Consider the following 10,283-nt stretch of genomic DNA (forward strand, 5'->3'; position numbering starts at 1 on the left):
GAGAAGGAATTTTTAAAGACTACTCATATATGTCCTTTTTTTTTATTAACCCTAACATAATGTAGATAGAATTTAAATTTCTATTATATTCCACATTTCACAATTGATTATGAAGTCAGACTCCTAAGTAGCGGCTCTGTAGACTCAGCTCTCTCTTTTTTTCTAAGATGGGATTTCTCTGCTCATCAGGTCATTGTGTTTGCAATTGATCCTTGGAGACAGCGACATCTGCGAAGCTTCCAAGCCACGGTGGTTCCACCTTCACAAGTATCCTTCAAAGGCATCCTGCAACCACCCCATCCATCCAAGTACTCCGTTGTAGGATTCAAAAGCAAATTGCAGGGTTTGCTGCCTGGCAGAGAAGCATAGACACAAAGCATGAGAGAGCAAAACCTATGAGTTGACCATATCATAAACACAAATAGATATATGCAGAATCCCAGCTAAAAAATAGGCAATAAACTTAAACAATAGGACTATGAGTAGACATAGCAAGTGCTGGGTAGAGATGACAGTTTTGTGTCCTGTTAGAGCTAAGTCAGAAATCTGGGTCGAAGTGAATGTGAGGGAGGAAAAGGCCATTACAATATTTAAGAAGCAGCTCCAATATTTTTAAAACGTGAAGGAAAACTTGCAAGCAATCTCTAGGGCTGGAGGGAGAGAAATGCAAAGCCCCCTCAGCCTGCTCCACCATTATCTTTTGCATTCCAATAACTGACATGCTGCTGAATGTTATGACTATTTGTTTATTGTTGACTGTTCTTGGCACTGCTCAGTGTAGCCAAAGATTCCTTGCCTACAATAAAGGCTTGCTCAGACAATAAACCACGGAGCAAGAAAATTGTCCTTGAGAATAAGGGCATTTCAGAGGGAAAGGAATTCCACCAGAGGCAAAGAAACCCCCGTCCACTGCAGAATTCGAGCTCAATATCTCCTATGTCTATCTGTGAAAGCCATCATGGAACTCAAGGGCAGGAGGGGGTGGTACACAATGGTTTGTATTGTAATCCCCTGTTTTCAGACACATTTTTCTGAAAGCATAAACTTTGCTGGCTAGGATTGTATAAACCTAGCGGGATTTTTTACTTTTTCTTGGAAGGCATTTGTCTCCCAGCATCATAAAACTTAACAGTCTGCTTTCGTAGTAACAGTGTGACCTTGTAGTCCCCGATCCTAAGTGTGTATGTGTACAATGTATAATTTCCCTTTGTTTCCTCTGAATTCTCCCTCTCCATCCTTTGTCAGTCTAAACGGGCTTTCGTTTCTAATTTCTCTCTTTATTTTCTCCAGCAATGTACTAATTTTGCTTCTAGATTACCACTGTGCCTGATTTTGAGGTTGCCATTTTAATTTTAGCAAAATGCTTGGATTTATGGGAATCATCAAAAAGGCAAGATCATTGGGCTCATTGCCCTTCCTGGGACTCTCTTTTCACTTTGGTGTCTGCTGTGTTAGTGATTTGATATCAGACCAATCCATGAACGCTTCATTTTAAACCAGAGCCCAAGTGAAATAAATAACACCACCAGAGAGAAATGAGAACGCAAAAGCTATTATTAAAATGAAAACATACTCTCTCTTAGACCTGGCAAACTGCACTAAGACATTCAGATTGTGTATCCAAATGTTATTCAACCCACTCATAGCCATATTCCTTTGATGGCACTAAGGTGGTACTTAAAAAGGAGCAGGTTCCATCTCAGAATCCCCAGCATCATCCCAGATAATCAAGACCATGCATCCTCTTCAGGTATCCTGTTTCCCTGGCGGCTTCTCACCCCTGAGCCTCACTGCCCTGCTGTGCTCTTCATTACTCTTTCACTAACATGCAGAAACAATGTTTTTCTTTCCAGTGCCTTCAAAATTTGGCCAAATTCTCCACCAAACTTCAGGAATTATTCATTACCTCACATCCTTTACCCAGAACAACAACCGAACATGTGTTTCGGTGAGCGGAATATTCTGGCCCAGCCCTGCTCTGTCATGCCTGAATGACCATTTTTTAAAATGCCAAAGATGAGGAAAGATAAAACACTTCTATGGCCATTTTGAGAGCTTGGCCTTGCAACCCTTCTCAGCCTCCTCCGACCCTTCTTTCTCTCTCCCTCATGCTCTGTGCTCTGCCTGTGTCTGGGGAGCCTCCTTTGTGACACTGACACAATTCCATGATCCAAGACATTGGCCTGGCTCCCCGCTGCCCAGGAAAGGAGGAGACACCTGGAAGTGCCTATAAGGCAGCTCTTCTAAGGTGGAGGGAGGTGGGAGGAAGCAAGGTAGATCAAAGATCCCCTCCCTCCCTCTCCAGAATTTTCTGAGTTGTGATCCCTCCCTTCAGCTCTACTGGAGAAGTCCTATGGACCATAGGGCCACCTGCTGAGAGGCTGGTGGGTCTCCTGGGGGCTCCTGGAGCAGGGGCAATGCTGGACATCACACCACTTCTGCTTCACAGTGTTCTTGTCTCACCTCCCTTTTCCTCCACCCTCACCACCTCATGAAGGACTGGCACCTACTTCTCACCCCAGGCTCTGCTCTATGGGGGACGAAGGCTGGCTGAAATGTCCTTCCTGCGAGACATGAAGGTCAACCTTGGAGAGCTCCAGGGGCATGAGCATTGAGCTGTCCAGCAATGTAGAAACGTGCACACTTCTCTGAGCTTCTGTGTGTCCCGACCTGTTGTTGAGTTTGGGGTGGAAAAATGGTGACCGACAATGAAACAGGAACCTCACAGCCTGTCAGTCACCAGGAAGGCAAGTGGACTTCTCTGAGGAGCAGAGAGGAGAACCACCTGTGTGGCCTCTTTCTCAGGTTTAACTTCATTGGAATAAAAGCTGCATATGGCACTGTGTATTGATCAGGATTCTCTAGAGGAACAGAACTAATAGGATAGATGTATTTATAAAGGGGAATTTATTAAGGACTATTGATTCACACAATCACAAGGTGAGGTCCCACAATAGGCTGTCTGCAGCTGAAGGGCAAGGAAGTCAATCCAAGTCCCAGAACCTCAAAAGTAGGGAAGCCGACAGTGCAGCCTTCAGTCCGTGGTTGAAGTCCCAAGAGTCCCAAAGCTGAAGAAATTGGAGTCCCATGTTCTTGGGCAGGAATCATCCAGCACAGGAGAAAGATACAGGCTGGCAGACTAAACCAGTCTAGTCTTTCCATATTCTTCTGCCTACTTTTATTCTGGCCATACTGGCAGCTGATTAGATTGTGCCCACACAGATTGAAGGTGGGTCTGCCTCTCCCAGGCCACTGACTCAAATGTTAATCTCCTTTGGCAACATCTTCACAGACACACCCAAGAACAATACTTTACATCTTTCAATCCAATCAAGTTGATACTCAATATTAACCATCACGCACTATGACATCCAAGTCTTGACCCATTGAAATTCAACACTTTTGGACAAAAACTCACTTCCTGGTTACAGCCCTTTCTTCACGCACAGCTCAGGGAACAGAGGAGGCCAGTGAGAGGGTGTCTCCAGGAGGAAGATGCCCTGGCTCTAAGCTTCTTCTCTGGAGCTGGGGCTCAGTCAAAATAAAGTGGTGGTGATGGTCCTGCTGGCTGGCTTTGTGTTCCCAAGTGTTTTACCATGTAAAAAGAAATACAGAGAGGTGTACCTATAGAACAACCCAGTCAGATTTGTTTCCAGCCTGAAATCTCTGGGGACAGGCCTCCAGACCGTTTTGTATTCATTGTGTTTTCTTTGTCCCCTTTATATTCCGGTGAGTCCCTCAGATCCAGATCTTTCAGGATTCAGTTCTAATGCCCTTCCATGGAGAGGGTTCCCCAACACCTCCCTGTTCTATTCTGGTGGCATTGCTGCCATCACTGGTGTGAGGATGGAGGTCCTGCCTTCTGCCTTCCTTGCTGTGTCATCCTTCTTTCTAACGTGGCATTATTTTCCCCTATCCTGCACTGCCTGAGCTTATCACTCTGGCATGGATGGATTTTTGATCCCCCTTTGCTCCTGGTGGATGCAAAGTTACTTATGTCAAGTAAATGGTCTGGATTAAATTAAGAGTCAAAGAGTTTTTATCTATTCCTGAGAGTGATGTCATCTGTCACTTTTTAATGTAGTTAAATATCTTACCCTTTTGTTGTTAGGGAGATGCTGAACTAAATCCATGATCACTGTTCATATCGACAGAGGTTCTGGGGAATCACACTGATAGCCACACAACAGTACTGGTGCTCAGTGAAGGGCAGCCACGTGGCAGCAACTTCACAGAACATTGTAAACATAATGTCACTCAGCAGAAACAAGTTGCCTTATTGGTATGCACGTTCCCATGCAATGGACTTAATGATGTCTCCCTGATATTCATAAATTAAACCCCCAATCTCCAATGTGGTGGTATTGGGAGGTGGGACCCTGGGAGATAATCATGTTTACACGGGGTCCCGAGAGTGGGATTCTGATATGTTTGGATTTGTGTCCCTGCCCAAATCTCATGTCCAATTGGAGGACGGACCTGGTGGGAGGTGATTGGATAATGGGGGCGAATTTCCCCCTTGCTATTCTCATGATAGTGAGTGAGTTCTCATGAGATCTGGTGGTTTAAAAATGTGTGGCACTTCCCACTCTTTCTCTCCTGCTGCCATGTGAAGAAGGTGCTTGCTTCCCCTTCACATTCCACCGTGATTGTAAGTTTCCTGAGGCCTCCCGGTCATGCTTCCTGTTAAGCCCGCAGAACTATGAGTCCATTAAACCTTTTTTCTTCATAAATTACCCAGTGGTTCTTTATAGCAGTGTGAAAATGGATTAAATACAGGTGCCCATGACAGAATTAGTGCCCTTATAAGATGAGACTTTGGAGAGCTCACCCTGTCCCTTCCCACAAGCAAGAAAGACCCTTAAGCAAGAAGGTGGCTGTTAGCAAGCCAGGAAGAGTCCTCACCAGAAACCAACCAAGCTGGCACCCTGATCTCAGACTTCCAGCCTCCAGAACTCTGAGAAAATGCATTTCAGTTGTTTAAGTCCACAGCCTATGGGGTTTTGTTATGACAGCCGGAACTCACTAAAATACCTTGTTTCTCAGATGAGGAACTGAAGCACCAAGAGGTTAATGAACCTCCCGTAGACATACAACCAAAGATGGAAGGGGCTGAAACTTTCATCTATTTCAGTTGACATACAACCAACCAATTAAGTTGAAGTTGATAGAAGCATTGAATTTCTAGATAACCTAAATAAAATTACCTGAATTTCTAGATGATTGAGTCCCATTTATTTTTAAACTTTTGAAAGAGACTTTTAAAAATTCTCTATCTCATTATTTTCTTACTTTAAAATTTTTCACATTGAAATAATGTTAAATTTATAGAAGAGTTGCAAAGATACTACAGAGAGTTTCCAGGTATCTTCCACCCAGCTATCTCTAATGTTATCAGTTTACACATGTTGGGGTTCAGAAAACAATGCCTCAAAGTATGGTGCTTTGACCTGCTGGCCTCTTTGAACCAAAGGAGCAGCCCCAGAATCAAAGTCTCTATGACGCCCCCGTGCAAGACTCTTGTCCTTCTGCCACTTCAGAAGTACAGGCAAGGGACCTTATCTGAGGTTCACTCCCCGAACTAAGGGAAGTTCCTCTGGAAGGAATGCAGTTGTGCAGAGCCTGCTTCTTATAATTTCATAAAACAATGAAGATTAACTCATGGGAGAAGAGACTAGAGTGGACACCACACCCAGAGCCCAGACAGACTCTGTCCCAGGCATTTGTTGGTTCTTCAAGCCCGTTCATCTCCCCCAAAAATCATTTACTTTTCTTCTAACAGTGCCTACAGCCCCTACTTCCCTTTCCCCTGTGAAAAAGGTTATATAAGTCTCATTGGATTGTTAGGTATTGTGATATTTCCATGCACCTAATAAATTTATGTCTTATCTCCTATTAATCAGTCTATTTCAGTTCATTTCTCAGATTCAAATATCAAACCTCAACAGGGGACAGAAAGGGTTCTCTTACCCCAATATGTAATTTATTGTTATATATTTATTAAAAGTAAAAAAATAATATGAGTGCAGTACCAGTAACTAAATTCCAGGCTTCATTCAGACTTCAGCAGTCTTTCCACAGAACGGCACCCTTCTTTTTTTTTTTTTTTTGAGACGGGGTCTCACTCTGTCACCCAGGCTGGAGTGCAGTGGTGCCATCTCGGCTCACTGCAAGCTCCGCCTCCCGGGTTCCCGCCATTCTCCTGCCTCAGCCTCCCGAGTAGCTGTGACTACAGGCGCCCGCCACCACGCCCGGCTACTTTTTTTGTATTTTTAGTAGAGACCGGGTTTCACCGTGTTAGCCAGGATGGTCTCGATCTCCTGACCTCATGATCCACCCTCCTTGGCCTCCCAAAGTGCTGGGATTAGCACCCTTCTGTCCAATGCAGGACTCCACATCACCAGGGTGGTTTCCTGGGCACGAAGCCCAAGGCGTGCCAGGGCCTAGCCAATTCCTCAAGTTGCATTTACTCATGTTACCTTCATCTCTTCCGATTGTGGCAGCTTCTCAGTCTTTCCTTGTATTGGACAGTTTTGAAGATTGCTTGTCAGGTGTTTGGTTGAATATTCCTCAATTTGGATTTATTTAATGTCTTCTCATGATTAGCCTGGAGTTATGGATTTTTGGTAAGATGCCATAATTTTTTTACATTGACTTCATAAGTGAAAACAAATGACTTAAAATTATTTTAACAAATAGAGAACTCTGGCAAAACTATCATATGTCAAATAAATCCTATTATTTGCAAAGTATACCATTTCCGTTTTGATTGGTGAGACAATAAATATTTATGGATACATCCAGCCTCTGCTGATTTGTTTTTGTTGAAGTAAATTACACATAGTATAGAATTAAACAGTTTAAAGTGTAACCATTTTAAGTGTACAGTTCAGAGGCAGTTAGTACATTTATTTATGGAGTAAATAGGCAGATAATATAGGAGAAGAATTACATCATGATTCAAAATTAACTTTAAAGCACAATATTTAGTTGTTCATTCTTTTCTTTCCACAATGTACAAATTATGTCTCATTATCCTCAGAAAAAAATGGGCATCCATTTGCCAGTTATGAATATGTGTGTATGTGTACATATGCATATATGTATATTTCACACACGTCTGTGTGAAGAGACCACCAAACAGGCTTTGTGTGAGCAATAAAGCTGTTTATTTCACCTGGGTGCAGGCGGGCTGAGTCTGAAAAGAGAGTCAGCGAAGGGAGATATGGGTGGGGCCGTTTTATAAGATTTGGGTAGGTAAAGGAAAATTACAGTCAAAGGGGGGGTTGTTCTCTGGCAGGCAGGAGTGGGGGTCACAAGGTGCTCAGTAGGGGCTTTTGAGCCAGCATGAACCAGGAGAAGGAATTTCACAAGATAATGTCATCAGTTAAGGCAGGAACAGGCCATTTTCATTTCTTTTGTGGTGGAACGTCATCAGTTAAGGCAGGGACCGGCCATCTGGGTGTGTACGTGCAGGTCACAGGGGATATGATGGCTTAGCTTGGGCTCAGAGGCCTGACAGTATATATGTATATACATGTATATATATGTGTGTGTACATATATGTGTACATATATATATATATGATGGTCATATACACCATCAAATGAGTTGCAAGCCTGCTTGTAGAAAATGTTTTCTAGTATCCATGTGAGCAGAACTTTAGTTTATAAACTTTAGTTTGTAAAGAGAAAGAGCAGTACTTATCCAAGGGGAGCAACATGAAAGCATTTGTTAAATGGCATGCTGCTTGTCCTACGCACTTCTCTCATGAATCCTTCCACCACCCACCACACCGCTAGAACTTTCCAGATGTAAATGCATAATGTTGTAGTGAATTTACTCAATTTTTCACTTTGTCTTACATGTATTAATTAAAAAAAAAAAAAAGCTAAACTCTGTAAAATATTTGAAGAGGTTTATTCTGAGCCAAATAAGAGTGACCATGGCCCAGGACACAGCCTTAAGAGGTCCTGAGAACACGCCAAGGTGGTCAAGTTACAGCTTGATTCTACACATTTTTAGGGAGGCAGAAGTTACAGGCAAAGACATACATTGATACCTGTAAGTTATACATTTAGTTAGCCTGGAAAGGCAGAACATCTAGAAGCAAGGGGGCTCATAGGTCATAGGCTGGATTTAAAGATTTTCTGATTGGCAATTGGTTGAAAGAGTTAAGCTTTGCTGAAAGCTTTGTAGTCTGCAGAAAGACATACTTGTGTTAAAATAAGGGAAGTTGTAGAAGCTGATGTTCTTGTCATGTAGATGAAGACTCCAGGTAGCCGACTTCAGAGAGAATATATGGTAAATGTCTCTTTTCCAACCTTAGAAGGTGTCAAACTCTGTGGAAAAGATCTAGTAAAGGAAGGACATTCTCTACACAATGCAAATTTCCCTCACAAGAGAAGGCTGTGCAGAGCCCTTCCAAAATACGTCACAGAAATATTAATATATAGTGGGGTAAAATACTTTGATTTCCTTCAGGATCTGTTTTCTGCCATGTGATGCTATACCAGAGTCAGGTTGGAATTCGAATTCGGTATCTTATTGCTACAAAGAGTCCATTTTATCAGTCTTAAGATCTCCATTTTAGCATTAATGCTGGTCTGTTATGCCTAACTTCCTAAAGGGAGGAGGGCATAATAATGCATATCTGGCCACCTTTTCCATCATGACCTGAACTGGTTTTTAAAGTTTCTTTGGGATTTCCTTTGCCAAAAGGGAGGTCCGTTCGGTTGGCTGGGTGGCTTAGAATTTCATTTTTGGTTTATGTATGCCTAGCTAGAATACATGAAAGTTTGCAAGCAGAAGCCACAGCAATTCACCTTTAGAATCCTAAATCGAGTATATCATTTCCTAAATAATATCTTAACAGATACTGATCCCTTGCAATGACCCTCAGGAAAGCTCTCCTCTGTCTGTTAAGCCTGTGCTGCCCAATGATGGACTTCCCTTACAATGAGCCACAGATTCCCCAGCAGAATAAAGGCTAGGACTGTTCTGCTCCAAGAAACCCACCTTGCTCGGTCCAATCCTGCATTTCTGGAACTTGTTTGATCACAGATATCTTCGATCAAGAAACAACTGTTAGCATGCCGTTTGGGAGGGTGCGATCCTAGAAAGTTTTCTTGTGTAGAGTAGAACCTGGTTACCGATCATGATGTTTTAAAGCACCAAAATAGTTTTGTTTTTGTCTTTGTTCTTTTTCATCTGTGATAAACAAACCCCGAAAGGCATGTGAAACACAATGAAAAGGCACACAGCACAGCTTGGTCACATGGAGAGCACTCAAAAGCTAACTGCAAGGGCATCACAGGGGCAAAATCAGCATTTATATCATGCGCCTGTGACTTTGGTTATGTTAACTAAAATCCTGGTTACTCACTTTTCAAGTTACCCCCAAGACAAGAGTGAGCCTTGATCAGAAATGTTAGAGAGGAAATTGGGTGTTTGCCAAAAGAAATGTGCAAACATGAAACAAACATTTGCTGACTGTTAATGCTTTGTCAGCCTAAGGGCATTCTTTAATGCACTGAAAGGAAACCAGAGCATAAACGAGGTGATTCCCTTGCATTTCCTCACTCCCCAGTTGGGGGCGGAGTGGGGGGAAGCAAGCATAAGCCATGTGCTTAGCATAAGGATTCATTGTTAAGGACCTTCTTAACCTCAAAAGGCAGCCTGTGCCAGTGATGGCTTCCCCCCAGCAGGTTAGGATATTCATACACAGAAAGCTGGTGTTCCAGGGGCACAGAGCGGGTGGAGAATCATCGTGAAAGTGGTAAATTTTTAAGTCCTGGCCAAAACAGTGTAATGAAGATAGTCCTCTCTTGAGCATGATGACCCTAGCTGTCAGTAGCCAGCGTGTCCTCCACAGCCATGGCCAAGAAAAACCCTTGAGTAAAATAGGACACAAAACTCTGAGAACCTGAGCAGGGTCCCTGGGGAAGACGGGAGCATCCGTCAGGGGATGCTTGATGACAGCACAGACTCTGAAGCCAGGAGAACCATCCAACCCCAGCCTGTCCTGGTGCTCTCCAGCTGTAGCCACCACTTAACACTTCTGTGTCACAATTCATCCTCATCTGTAGGTAGGGGTAATAACAGTATTATTACAGAAAGGGTCCTAATCCAAACCCCAAAAGAGGGATCTTGGATCTCACGCAAGAAAGAATTTGAGGTGAATCCATAGAATAAAGAAAAGACAAGTTTATTAGGAAAGTAAAAGAAGGAAGAATGGCTACTCCATAGGTAGAGCAGGGTATTCCCGAAAACAAGAGGAGGAA

General features: G+C 43.1%; 1 long non-coding RNA gene across 1 annotated transcript; it reads right to left on the bottom strand.

Moving 5' to 3' along the window:
- Positions 1–28: 28 nt before the first annotated feature.
- LOC107974602 (uncharacterized) lies at positions 29–9,126 on the bottom strand. Its single transcript, XR_001717432.2, has 2 exons — positions 9,019–9,126; positions 29–352 (listed from the first exon to the last, which is right to left on the bottom strand). It is a non-coding gene; the product is annotated as an uncharacterized LOC107974602 (long non-coding RNA).
- Between the last annotated feature and the right edge of the window lie 1,157 nt (positions 9,127–10,283).

Source organism: Pan troglodytes, chromosome 4, assembly GCF_028858775.2.
Source record: "Pan troglodytes isolate AG18354 chromosome 4, NHGRI_mPanTro3-v2.0_pri, whole genome shotgun sequence".
NCBI classification, from domain to species: Eukaryota; Metazoa; Chordata; class Mammalia; order Primates; family Hominidae; genus Pan; species Pan troglodytes.